We start from the raw sequence: 14,964 nt of genomic DNA on the forward strand, positions 1-14,964 counted from the left end.
CCCTTATAATAATTTACAGTAGCATCATGAATGAATTCAACCATATAACCAGCACATAAAGCATTCTTTTCATGATCTACTTGCATAGAAAATTTACTACTCTCCACATAGGCAAATTTGTTCTCATGAATAGTAGTGGGAGCAAACTTAACAAAATAACTATCATTTGAAGCATAATCCAATTGAAAACTAAAATCATGATGACAAGTTTCATGGTTATCATTATTCTTAATAGCATAAAAGTCATCACAATAATCATCATAGATAACAACTTTGTTCTCATAATCAATTGGAACCTCTTCCGAAATAGTGGATTCATCACTAAATAAAGTCATGACCTCTCCAAATCCACTTTCATAAATATTATAAGATTCAACATCCTGAAAATAGTGGGATCATTACTTCCTAAAGTTGACACTCTTCCAAACCCACTTTCATTAATATAACCATCATAAATAGGAGGCATGCTATCATCATAATAAATTTGCTCATTGAAACTTGGGAGGCTAAAAATATCATCTCTATCAAACATAGCTTCCCCAAGCTTGTAGCTTTGCATATCATTAGCATCATGGATATTAAAGGAATTCATACTAACAACATTGCAATCATGCTCATCAGTCAAATATTTTATGCCAAACATTTTATAGACTTCTTCTTCTAGCACTTGAGCACAATTTTCCTTACCATCATTTTCATGAAAGATATTAAACACATAGCTACTGGTACATACCCTCAGCCCCGAGGGTGAACTACTCCCTCCTCGTCATGGAGAGTGCCGGGATGATGAAGATGGCCACCGGTGATGGGTTCCCCCTCCGGCAGGGTGCCGGAATGGGCTTCCGAGAGGTTTTTGGTGGCTACAAAGGCTTGCGGTGGTGGAACTCCCGATCTATTATTGTCCTCGAAAGTTTTAGGGTATATGGACTTATATAGGTGAAAGAAGACAGTCGGGGGACGCTCGAGGGGCCCACAAGATAGGGGGGGCGTGCCCAGTAGGGGGGGCGTGCCCCCCACCCTCGTAACCACCTCGAAGCTTCCTTGACTTCAACTCCAAGTCTCCTAGATCACATCCGTTCCAAAAATAACGCTCCCGAAGGTTTCATTCCGTTTGGACTCCGTTTGATATTCCTTTCCTTCGAAACACTAAAATAGGCAAGAAAACAGCAATATGGGTTGGGCCTCCGGTTAATAGGTTAGTCCCAAAAATAATATAAAAGTGTATAATAAAGCCCGTAAACATCCAAAATAGATAATATAATAGCATGAATGTTTCATAAATTATAGATATGTTGGAGACGTATCAAACTCCGAACAACTTCCGGTAACCACATACAATTTCCCATTGCAACTCTAGCGTCACTGAACCTTAAGTGTGTATACCCTACGGGTTTTGGAACCATGCAGACATGACCAAGACATCTCTCCAGCCAATAACCAATAGCGGGATATGGATCCCCATATTGGCTCCCACATGTTCCACGATGTCGGAGATTCAATCAATCCTGTATACAATTCCCTTTGTCCATCGGTATGTTACTTGCCTGAGACTCGATCATCGGTATCCCCGTACCTCATTCAATCTCATTACTGGCAAGTCTCTTTACTCGTTCCGTAACGCACAATCCTGTGGCTAGCTCCTTAGTCACATTGAGCTCATTATGATGATGCATTACCGAGTGGGCCCCGATATACCTCCCCGTCATACGGAGTGACAAATCCCAGTCTCGATTCATGCCAATCCAACAGATACTTTTGGAGATACCTGTAGTGCACCTTTATAGTCACCCAGTTACGTTGTGACGTTTGATACACCCAAAGCATTCCTACGACATCCGGGAGTTGCACAATCTCATGGTCTAAGGAAAGATACTTGACATTAGAAAAGCTCTAGCAAACGAACTACACGATCTTGTGCTATGCTTAGGATTGGGTCTTATCCATCACATCATTCTCGTAATGATGTGATCTCGTTATCAATGACATCCAATGTCCATGGTCAGGAAACCATAACCATCTATTTATCAATGAGCTAGTCAACTAGAGGCTCACTAGGGACATGTTGTGGTCTATGTATTCACACATGTATTATGGTTTCCGGTTAAGACAATTATAGCATGAACAATAGACAATTATCATGAACAAGGAAATATAATAATAACCATTTTATTATTGCCTCTAGGGCATATTTCCAATAGTCCTACGTCCGTCAGGTCAATTTGAGGAGTTCGGTTGTAGATGCACTTATGGCGTTTGCGCTATGATTTTGTTGGAAATATTCCCTAGAGGCAATAATAAAATGGTTATTATTATATTTCCTTGTTCATGATAATTGTCTGTTGTTCATGCTATAATTGTATTGACCGGAAACCATAATACATGTGTAAATACATAGACCGTAATATGTCCCTAGTAAGCCTCTAGTTGACTAGCTCGTTGATCAATAGATGGTTGTGGTTTCCTGCCATGGACATTGGATGTCAATGATAATAGGATCACATCATTAGGAGAATGATGTGATGGACAAGACCCAATCCTTACCATAGCATAAAATCGTGTAGTTCATTTGTAAGAGCTTTTCTAAATGTCAAGTATCATTTCCTTAGACCATGAGATTGTGCAACTCCCGGATACCGTAGCAATGCTTTGGGTGTGCCAAACATCACAACGTAACTGGGTGGCTATAAAGGTACATTACAGGTATCTCCGAAAGTGTCTGTTGAGTTGGCACGAATCGAGACTGGGATTTGTCACTCTGTATGACGGAGAGGTATTTGTGGGCCCACTCGGTAATGCATCATCGTAATGAGCTCAATGTGACTAAGGAGTTAGTCACAGGATCATGCGTTACGTAACGAGCAAAGAGACTTGCCGGTAATGAGATTGAATGAGGTATTTGGATATCGACAATCGAATCTCGGGCAAGTAACATACCGGTGGACAAAGGAAATTGTATACGGGATTGATTGAATCCCCGACATCGTGGTTCATCCGATGATATCATCATGGAACACGTGAGAGCTAACATGGGTACCCAGATCCTGTTGTTGGTTATTGGCCGGGGAGATGTCTCGGTCATGTCTGCATGGTTCCCAAACACGTAGGGTCTACACACTTAAGGTTCGGTGTTGCTAGAGTTGTTATAGGAAATAGTATGTGGTTACCGAAGGATGTTTGGAGTCCCGGATGAGATCCCGAACGTCACGAGGAGTTCCGGAATGGTCCGGAGGTAAAGATTTATATATGGGAAGTCCAGTTTCAGTCACCGGAATGGTTTCGGGGTTATCGGTATTGTACCGGGACCACCGAAAGGTGTCCGGGGGTCCACTGGGTGGGGCCACCTGCCCTGGGGGACTCAATGGGCTGAACAAGGGTGGGAACGAGCCCCCTAGTGGTCTGGTGCGCCCCCCCCCCCCAAAGGGCCCAAGGCGCCTAGGGTTGAAAACCCTAAGGGGTGGGGCGCCCCCCACCAAACTTGGGGGGCAAGCTCCCCCCTTGCCCCCCTCCCCTTCCCCCTTGATGGTATATAAGGGGGGGCGGCCCCCTCTCCCCTTCCCCTAGAAATAGTGGGGAGGTGGGAGGGCTGCCGCACCCCTTCCCCTGGCACAACCCCTCCCTCTCCAACACCTCCTCCTCCTCCTCCGTAGAGCTTGGCGAAGCCATGCAGAAATACCACAAGCTCCACCACCACGCCGTCGTGCTACAGGATCTCTCCCTCAACTTCTCCTCTCCCCTTGATGGATCAAGAAGGAGGAGACGTCCCCGGGATGTACGTGTGTTGAACACGGAGGCGCCGTCCGTTCGGCGCTAGATCGGATCTTCCACGATTTGAATCGCCACGAGTACGAGTCCATCATCCGCGTTCTTGTAACGCTTCCGCTTAGCGATCTTCAAAAAGGTATGAAGATGCACTCCCTCTCTCTCTCTCTCATTGCTATAATGTCTTAGATTGATCTTGGTGATACGTAGGAAATTTTTGAATTATTGCTACGTTCCCCAACAGTCGCATCATGAGCTAGGTCTATGCGTAGATTCTATGCACGAGTAGAACACAAGTAGTTATGGGCGATGGTTTGTTCAACTTTCTTACTGTTACTAGTCCTATCGTGGTTTGACGGCATTGTGGGATGAAGTGGCCCAGACCGACCTTACACGTACGCTTACGTGAAATAGGTTCCACCGACTGACATGCACTTGTTGCATAAGGTGGCTAGCGGGTGTCTGTCTCTCCCACCTTAGTCGGATCAGATTCGATGAAAAGGGTCCTGATGAAGGTTAAATAGCAATTGGCATATCACCATTGTGGCGTTTGCGTAGGTAAGAAACGTTCTTGCTAGAAACCCATAGCAGCCACATAAAACATGCAACAACAATTAGAGAACGTCTAACTTGTTTTTGCAGGGTTTGCTATGTGATGTGATATGGCCAAACGGATGTGATGAATGATATATGTGATGTATGAGATTGATCATGTTCTTGTAATAGGAATCACGACTTGCATGTCGATGAGTATGACAACCGGCAGGAGCCAAAGAAGTTTGTAAGGGCATATTTATCCCTTAGTAGTTTTGGTGATTGATGATAATGCATTTGCGGACTAATCGTGTGCATTGAGCTTTTCAAATATATCATGACTGAACACAAGATGATTTGATTCCCCTCGAAGGTTATTGAAGACGGCCTTTCTCTATGTTTCTTTTCGGTGGATTTGAGTCGTAGGATAGCCGTACTATTAAGAGGGGGTACGTGTTGGAAAGGTTTGGGTGGAATCTCATGTACACATGTTCCTTTTGCACCATCTTTCCTTTGGCTCTTTGGAGTTTCCTCTGTCTCACCGTGTCTCTGCAGAATGAAGGACTCCTAGTGTTGTTTTTCAAAGGCTGGCGGTAGTACTGCTCCCCAGAGCGATACTACCGCAGGCACCAGCGGTAGTACCAGGCCATGGCACGGTAGTACCATGGGCGCCCACGGTAGTACCGCTCCTTCTGAGCGGTAGTACCATGAGCTCTGGTCTGGCACTACTGCGCGAGCGGTAGTAGGGGCGGATGTAATTTTTTACATCCGCGCCCCATGCGGTAGTACCGTGAAGCCTGGCCAGGCACAGCGGCATGAGCGGAAGTAGGGGCGGATGTAATTTTTTACATCCGCGCTCTACACGATAGTACCACACCTGGTTTGCGGTAGTACCGTGTCGGACTTTTGCATAGATAAAATCTCAGCGGACGTAGTCATGGATGTATTTTTTTATATCCGTGCCTACTGTGCCTGGACGGTGCCTGTCATGCGGTAGTACTGCATAGGGTCGCGGTAGTACCATGCCAGAGGTTCTACCGCCCCCTGTCGGTGCTCATCAGGAAGATTCCATGCCTTGCCGCGCCCACAGTAGTATCGCGGTCCACCGTGGTAGTACCGCAGGCCCATGCGGTAGTACCGCTCAAGTGGTGCGGTAGTACCGCGGGTCGCGGGCTGAGTGGTGGGTCACGGTTGGAATTGTCCCATGACTATAAAAGGGGCGTCTTCTTCCTCTAGTTGACCACCGCTTCCATCCCTAAGCTCCATTGTAGCTCCAATCTCCATTTTCGCCCGATCTCTCTCCCTAGCCAATAAAACTTGTTGATTTTCTAGGGATTGGTTGAGAAGGCCCCGATCTACACTTCCACCAAGAGAAATTTGATCCCCCCCACTAATCCGTTGCGGATCTTGTTACTCTTGGATGTTTGAGCACCCTAGACGGTTGAGGTCACCGCGAAGCCATAGTCCATTGTGGTGAAGCTTCGTGGTGTCGTTGGGAGCCTCCAATTAAGTTGCGGAGATTGCCCCAACCTTGTTTTTAAAGGTTCGGTCGCCGCCTCCAAGGGCACCAATAGTGGAATCACAACATCTCGCATTGTGTGAGGGCGTGAGGAGAATACGGTGGCCCTAGTGGCTTCTTGGGGAGCATTGTGCCTCCACACTGCTCTAACGGAGACGTACTTCCCCTCAAAGGGAAGGAGCTTCGGTAACACATCCTCGTCTCCATCGGTTCCACTCTTGGTTATCTCTTACCTTTACTTGTGCAAGATATATTGTGTTCTATCCTTTGCTTGCTTGTGTGCTTATTGTTGTTGCATCATATAGGTTTCTCACCTAGTTGCATATCTAGAAAACCTACTTTGATGCGAAGTTTAATTTGGTAAAGAAAAGCTAAAAATTGTTAGTTGCCTATTCACCCCTCCCCCCCCCCTCTAGTCAACTATATCGATCCTTTCAGAGTTGTCTTAATTTTGTTGTATGACCTGCATGTCAATGTAAACACCATGTAATTACTTTACTTCATTGCTAACCGTTAGCCATAGTAGTAGAAGTAATAGTTGGCGAGACAACTTCATGAAGACACGATGATGGAGATCATGGTGTCATGCCGGTAACGAAGGTGATCATGCCGCACCTCGACGATGGAGATCAAAGGCGCAAGATGATATTGGCCATATCATGTCACTTTATGATTTGCATGTGATGTTTGTCATGTTTACATCTTATTTGCTTAGAACAATGGTAGCGTAAATAAGATGATCCCTCACTAAAATTTCAAGAAAGTGTTCCCCCTAACTGTGCACCATTGCAAAAGTTCGTTGTTTTGAAGCACCACGTGATGATAGGGTGTGATAGATTCTAACGGTCGCATACAACGGGTGTAAGCCAGATTTACACATGCAAAACACTTAGGTTGACTTGACGAGCCTAGCATGTATAGACATGGCCTCGGAACACGAGAGACCAAAAGGTCGAACATGAGTCGTATAGAAGATATGATCAACATGGAGATGTTCACCGATGTTGACTAGTCCGTCTCACGTGATGATCGGACACGGCCTAGTTGACTTGGATCATGTATCCCTTAGATGACTAGAGGGATGTCTATCTGAGTGGGAGTTCATTGAATAATTTGATTAGATGAACTTAATTATCATGAACATAGTATTAAATATCTTTATAATATGTCTTGTAGATCAAATGACCCATGCTAATGTTGCCCTCAACTTCAACGCGTTCCTAGAGAAAACCAAGCTGAAAGACGATGGTAGCAACTATACGGACTGGGTCCAAAACTTGAGGATCATCCTCATAGCTGCCAAGAAAGCATATGCCCTTGAAGCACCGCTAGGTGACGCACCCATTTTCCCATCAACTCAAGACGTTATGAATGCCTGACAGTCATGTAGTGATGATTACTCCCTGGTTCAGTGCAGCATGCTTTACAGCTTAGAACCAGGGCTCCAAAAGCGTTTTGAGCAGCACGGAGCATATGAGATATTCCAAGAGCTGAAAATGGTTTTCCAAGCTCATGCCCGGGTCGAGAGATATGAAGTCTCCAACAAGTTCTATAGTTGTAAGATGGAGGAAAATAGTTCTGTCGGCGAGCATATACTCACTATGTCTGGCTTGCACAACTGTTTGTCTCAACTGGGAGTTAATCTTCCAGATGGCTAGGTCATTGACAGGATCCTCCAGTCGCTCCCACCTAGCTACAATAGCTTTGTGATGAACTACAATATGCAAGGGATGGAGAAGTCCATTCTTGAGTTATATTCAATGTTGAAATCAGCGGAGGTGGAAATCAAAAAGGAACATCAAGTGTTGATGGTAAATAAGACCACTAGTTTCAAGAAAGGCATGGGTAAAAAGAACTTCAAGAAGGACGGCAAGGGAGTTGCCGCTCCCGGTAAATCAGTTGTCGGGAAGAAGCCAAACAATGTACCCAAGCCCGAGACTCAGTGTTTTTATTGCAAGGGAAATAGTCACTAGAAGCGGAACTGCCCCAAGTACTTAGCGGATAAGAAGGCCGGCAACACCAAAGGTATATGTGATATACATGTTATTGATGTGTACCTTACCAGCGCTCATAGTAGCTTCTGGGTATTTGATACCGGTGTAGTTGCTCATATTTGTAACTCAAAATAGGAGTTGCGGAATAAGCAGAGACTGGCGAAGGACAAGGTGACGATGCGCGTCGGGAATGGTTGCAAGGTCGATGTGATCGCCGTCGACACGCTACCTATACATCTACCTATGGGATTAGTTTTAAACCTCAATAATTGTTATTTAGTGCCAGCTTTAAGCATGAACATTGTATCTGGATCTCGTTTAATTCAAGATGGCTACTCATTTAAATCCGAGAATAATGGTTGTTCTATTTATATGAAAGATATGTTTTATGGTCATGCCCTGCTGGTCAATGGTTTATTTTTATTGAATCTCGAACGTGATGTTACACATATTCATAGTGTTAATACCAAAAGATGTAAGGTTGATAATGATAGTCCCACATACTTGTGGCACTACCGCTTTGGTCATATTGGTGTCAAACGCATGAAGAAACTCCATGCAGATGGACTTTTGGAGTCTCTTGATTATGAATCATTTGACACGTGTGAACCATGCCTCATGGGCAAAATGACCAAGACTCCATTCTCCGGAACAATGGAGCGAGCGACCAACTTGTTGGAAATAATACATAGTGATGTGTGCGGTCCAATGAGTGTTGAGGCTCGCGGTGGCTATTGTTATGTTCTCACCCTCACTGATGACTTAAGTAGATATGGGTATGTCTACTTAATGAAACATAAATCTGAGACCTCTGAAAAGTTCAAAGAATTTTAGAGTGAGGTAGAGAATCAATGTGACAAGAAAATAAAGTTCTTATGATCAGATCGTGGAGGAGCATATTTGAGTCACGAGTTTGGTACGCACTTAAGGAAATGTGGAATTGTTTCACAACTCACACCGCCTAGAACACCTCAGCGTAATGGTCTGTCCGAACGTCGTAATCACACTCTATTGGATATGGTGTGATCTATGATGTCTGTTACCGATTTACCGCTATCATTTTGGGGTTATGCTTTAGAGACAGACGCATTCACTTTAAATAGGACACCGTCTAAATCCATTGAGACGACACCGTATGAATTATGGTTTGGGAAGAAACCTAAGTTGTCGTTTCTAAAAGTTTGGGGATGCGATGCTTATGTCAAGAAGTTTCAACCTGAAAAGCTCGAACCCAAGTCAAAAAAATGGGTCTTCATAGGATACCCTAAGTAAACCATTGGGTACACCTTCTACCTCAGATCCGAAGGCAAGATCTTTGTTGCCAAGAACGGATCCTTTCTGGAGAAAGAGTTTCTCTCGAAAGAAGTAAGTGGGAGGAAAGTAGAACTTGATGAAGTATTGCCTCTTGAACCGGAAAGTAGCGCAGCTCAGGAAGATGTTTCTGTGGTGCCTGCATCGACTAGAGAGGAAGTTAATGATGATGATCATGAAACTTCAGATCAAGTTACTATTGAACTTCGTAGGTCCACAAGGACACGTTCCACACCAGAATGGTATGGCAACCCTGTCCTACAAATCATGTTGTTAGACAATGGTGAACCTTCGAACTATGAAGAAGCGATGACTGGCCCGGATTCGAACAAATGGCTTGAAGCCATGAAATCCGAGATAGGATCCATGTATGCAAAGAAAGTATGGACTTTGACAGGCTTGCCCGATGATTGGCAAGCCATAGAAAATAGATGGATCTTTAAGAAGAAGAGTAACGTGGATGGTAATGTGACCGTCTATAAGGCGCGGCTTGTCGCTAAGGGTTATCGACAAGTTCAAGGGGTTGACTACGATGAGACCTTCTCACCCGTAGTGAAGCTGAAGTCCGTCTGAATCATGTTAGCAGTTGACGCATTCTAAGATTATGAGATATGGCAAATGGACGTCAAAACGGCATTCCTTAACGGTTTCCTTAAGGAAGAATTGTATATGATGCATCCGGAAGGTTTTGTAGATCCTAAGAATGCTGACAAGGTGTGCAAGCTCTAGCGCTCCATCTATGGGCTGGTGCAAGCATCTCGGAGTTAGAACATTCGCTTTAATGAGATGATCAAAGCATTTGGGTTTATGCAGACTTATGGAGAAGTCTGTGTTTACAAGAAAGTGAGTGGGAGCTCTGTAGCATTTCTCATATTATATGTGGATGACATACTATTGATGGGAAATGATATAGAACTTTTGGAAAGCATAAAGGCCTACTTGAATAAGTGTTTTTCAATGAAGGACATTGGAGAAGCTGCTTACATATTAGGCATCTAGATCTATAGAGATAGATCGAGACACCTCATCGGTCTTTCACAAAGCACATACCTTGATAAGATATTGAAGAAGTTCAATATGGATAAGTCCAATAAGGGGTTCTTGCCTGTATTGCAAGGTGTGAAATTGAGCATGGCTCAATGCCCGACCTCGACAGAAGATAGAGAAAAGATGAGTGTCATCCCCTATGCCTCAGCCATAGGGTCTATTCTGTATGCCATGCTGTGTACCAGACCTGATGTGAACCTTGCCGTAAGTTTTGTAGGGAGGTACCAAAGTAATCCCAGCATGGAACACTGGACAACAGTCAAGAATATCCTGAAGTACCTGAAAAGGACTAAGGATATGTTTCTCGTTTATGGAGGTGACGAAGAGCTCGTCGTAAAGGGTTACGTCGATGCTAGCTTCGACACAGATCTGGATGACTCCAAGTCACAAACCGGATACGTGTACATTTTGGATGGTGGGGCATTCGGGTGGTGCAGTTGCAAGCAAAGCGTCGTGGCGGGATCTACGTGTGAAGCGGAGTACATGGCAGCCTCGGAGCCAGCACATAAAGCAATCTGGATGAAGGAGTTCATTACCGACCTAGGAGTTATTCCCAATGCGTTGGGCCCAATGACTCTCTTCTATGACAACACTGGATAGCCCTTGACAAGGAGCCCAGGTTTCACAAGAAGACAAGGCATATCAAGCATCGCTTCAACTCCATTCATGAAAATGTTCAAGATGGAGACATAGATATTTGTAAAGTGCATACGGATCTAAATGACGCAGATCCGTTGACTAAACCTCTTCCACGAGCAAAACATGATCAACACCAGAACTCTATGGGTGTTCGATTCATCACAATGTAACTAGATTATTGACTCTAGTGCAAGTGGGAGACTGTTGGAAATATGCCCTAGAGGCAATAATAAAATGGTTATTATTATATTTCCTTGTTCATGATAATTGTCTGTTGTTCATGCTATAATTGTATTGACTGGAAACCGTAATGCATGTGTGAATACATAGACCGTAATATGTCCCTAGTAAGCCTCTAGTTGACTAGCTCGTTGATCAATAGATGGTTGTGGTTTCCTGACCATGGACATTGGATGTCATTGATAACGGGATCACATCATTAGGAGAATGATGTGATGGACGAGACCCAATCCTAAGCATAGCATAAGATCGTGTAGTTCGTTTACTAAGAGCTTTTCTAAATGTCAAGTATCATTTCCTTAGACCATGAGATTGTGCAACTCCCGGATACCGTAGGAATGCTTTGGGTGTGCCAAACGTCACAACGTAACTGGGTGGCTATAAAGGTACATTACAGGTATGTCCGAAAGTGTCTGTTGAGTTGGCACGAATCGAGACTGGGATTTGTCACTCCGTATGACAGAGAGGTATCTCTGGGCCCACTCGGTAATGCATCATCATAATGAGCTCAATGTGACTAAGGAGTTAGTCACGGGATCATGCGTTACGGAACGAGTAAAGAAACTTGCCGGTAACGAGATTGAACGAGGTATTGGGATACCCACGATTGAATCTCGGGCAAGTAACATACCGGTGGACAAAGGGAATTGTATACGGATTGATTGAATCCCCGACATCACGGTTCATCGATGATATCATCGTGGAACATGTGGGAGCCAACATGGGTATCCAGATGCCGTTGTTGGTTATTGGCCGAAGAGATGTCTCGGTCATGTCTGCATGGTTCTCGACCCCATAGGGTCTACACACATAAGGTTCAGTGACGCTAGAGTTGTTATGGGAAATAGTATGTGGTTACCGAAGGATGTTCGGAGTCCCGGATGAGATCCCGGACGTCAAGAGGTGTTCCGAAATGGTCCGGAGGTAAAGATTTATATATGGGAAGTCCAGTTTCACTCACCGGAATGGTTTTAGGGTTATCGGTATTGTACCGGGTCCATCGGGTGGGGCCACCTGCCCCGGGGGACTCAATGGGCTGAACAAGGGTGGGAACCAGCCCCCTAGTGGGCTGGTGTGCCCCCCCCCCCAAGGGCCAAGGCTCCTAGGGTTGAAAACCCTAAGGGGTGGGGGCTCCCCCCACCAAACTTGGGGGGCAAGCTCCCCCCTTGCCCCCCCCCCCCCTAGATGGGATCTAAGGGGGCCGGGCCCCTTTCCCCTTCCCCTATAAATAGTGGGGGTGGGAGGGCTGCCGCACCCCTTCCCCTGGCGCAACCCATCCCTTCCCAACACATCCTCCGTAGAGCTTGGCGAAGCCCTGCAGAAATACCACGAGCTCCACCACCACGCCGTCGTGCTACCGGAGCTCTCCCTCAACTTCTCCTCTCCCCTTGCTGGATCAAGAAGGAGGAGATGTCCCCGGGCTGTACATGTGTTGAACGCGGAGGCGTCGTCCATTCGGCGCTAGATCGGATCTTCCGCGATTTGAATCGCCGCGAGTACGACTCTATCATCCGTGTTCTTGTAACGCTTCCGCTTAGCGATCTTCAAAAAGGTATGAAGATGCACTCCTTCTCTCTCTCTCGTTGCTAGAATCTCCTAGATTGATCTTGGTGATACGTAGGAAATTTCTGAATTATTGCTACGTTCCCCAACAGATTTTGTGTTTCAGGGGTGAAAATGGTGAAGTGTGAAATGCATCCTGGGTTTGGTCGGTTCTCTGGTTTATTAGTGGAAGATTTTGTGTTCAGTTGCCCAAGTTACTCCACTACTTAAATGCCTAAGACCGCTCGATCATCGGCGAGGAGTAATTCTTAGGATTGCTTGGCAGGAGTCTTCTTCTAGGCTATAGTTAGGATTACATTTTCGCTGAGATTTTGTATTCCTCTCTTAAGCCTACGACTTGCAAACTTGTCGCTATGATAAGTCTGTTGCGGTTACCTTGGTTGCAGCCGAGAGTTGTGTGAAACATTTGCATGTTTCCCTTGGTTGTAATAAAAGTTGGGGCACGTGCACAAAGACTTTCCAGTTATCATCGATAAGGTCAGGCGAGTCCGGTATGGGAGCGGCGACAGCGGCGCGTCACCGTTTCGTTCTGACGGCAGCAATGGTCGTTCGGTGGTCCATAGCCCTCGATGTAAGTTTTATTATGTTTGAAGTGTTTTGTACTTCCACTAAATCTTTATAACATATCGGATCTTTTCAAAAAAGAAAAATAAGGCAAGGGAAACCTCTTTTACTAAAAAAATAGTAGTTGTTTTGTTTCGCCACCTTGTGGCTTTGTCTTGAACCTCTTACTTCTCCTTAGTGACTCTTCGGAGACTCTCCGCTCCCCAAGTCCGCTCCGAGAGTTGGTGGAGCTGTAGCTAAAAATGACGTTATAAAATTTCAGGAAAAAATGCTGAACAGTGTGCTGTTTCCGGCAAGTCTTGGCTGAAGAAATTACGTGTCATGCTTGCTACGGGCATTGGCCATTGGCCCCCACGCACGCACACATGGCCCTGTCCCACGTACGTACCACTGGATCATTTCATTTCACCCGTCAGATATGTCCGAATTCCGTCGCCATCGGTCCAAATTAAGCAACCGATCAAGTCCCATCTCCGATGGCCACGCCGTACCGCCCCTAGCCTAGTGGCACTTCGCTTTGGAGCTTCGGCCGTGTAGCTAGCTAGCTCACACGCGGTGCGTGATTCCTACCCGATCGAGAACCAGGACCAGTGGTCAGTAGCTATGGCGTGTTTTAGTCGGCGCGCGCACACGAGCCGATGCATGCCATCCACACCCACGCGCCGACGCGTCCCAGCCACAGCCCACAGTAACGTCGGCCGTGCTAGCTCGCTTTTTTTGCATGATAATACGTGTCCCATTCATATCATAAAGATTAAAGTACAAGTCACGTAAGGACCGACATGACAAAACTGAAAAGCTAGCAGAACATCTCTGAGCTTGACACCAACGCCCATCACCTGCCTCCGGCACCACGACAGCAGCCACCGAAGAAAAGAATGATGGATCACCTCCTCATCCGAGCTCGATGCGGCTCCATCGCTGATATGCAGCTTTGCGGACCTCCAAGGTGGCTCACCAAAAGTGAAGCCCTTACCGTTGAACGAATCAGACCGGGGCAACACCCCGGACATGCGATCGAACTCCAGATCTGGCACCCACCGCGACTAAGACGTCGCAGAAGAAAACCATACCTGCCATCCACGAACCCAGCACATGTTCCGTCTTCCAGATGTCGTCGATGCAGACCACAATCTGCATCCGCTCCTAGACTACCTCCCAAGCTCCGCGTCGACGCTGGAGCAAACGCCGTCGCAACGGCGGAGCCCGAGGACACATGTCCACCATGAGGATGCCGCCGCCGCCACGCCATCCTTGCTTGAACAGACTGGTTTCCAAATACATCCCCAACCATAGGACCGATGACCTTGTCAAGGAAGGATCCAAAGAATCTTTATTCAGCGCTGTCATCGTTGCCGCCGAAACGAAGACAATGAACAGCCTAAAAATCTAAACTACGAGAGAGTAAAAACGATCCACACGTGTGGATCCGGCGGGCCCCCTCACCACTGACGACCGAGATGGCCGGCGGAGGGGAGCCGCCGGAGGACGGCGCTGGAAGATTGGTCTCCTGGCGGCGGCTAGGGTTCCAGCGTCAGGGACAGGAGGAAAACGATTGTGTTTGCTTAGCGCTCCTAACCTACCCGTGCTAGCTCGCTCGGAGCGGCAAGAAAAGCTAAGCCACTGGGTACACACGTCCGAAAGGCATTGTATCATTCTTTTCGTACGTCCATACGGCCAGGACATACGTACATACGTGCTTGACTTCCAGCCAAGGAAAACGGCCCGGTCCATCCCTCTTCTCCTTTCGGCGAGTGGCCCCTGCACCATGCATGCAACGCGACGCAGCGGAGC

This window comes from Triticum aestivum, chromosome 2B (genome assembly GCF_018294505.1).
Source record: "Triticum aestivum cultivar Chinese Spring chromosome 2B, IWGSC CS RefSeq v2.1, whole genome shotgun sequence".
NCBI lineage: Eukaryota > Viridiplantae > Streptophyta > Magnoliopsida > Poales > Poaceae > Triticum > Triticum aestivum.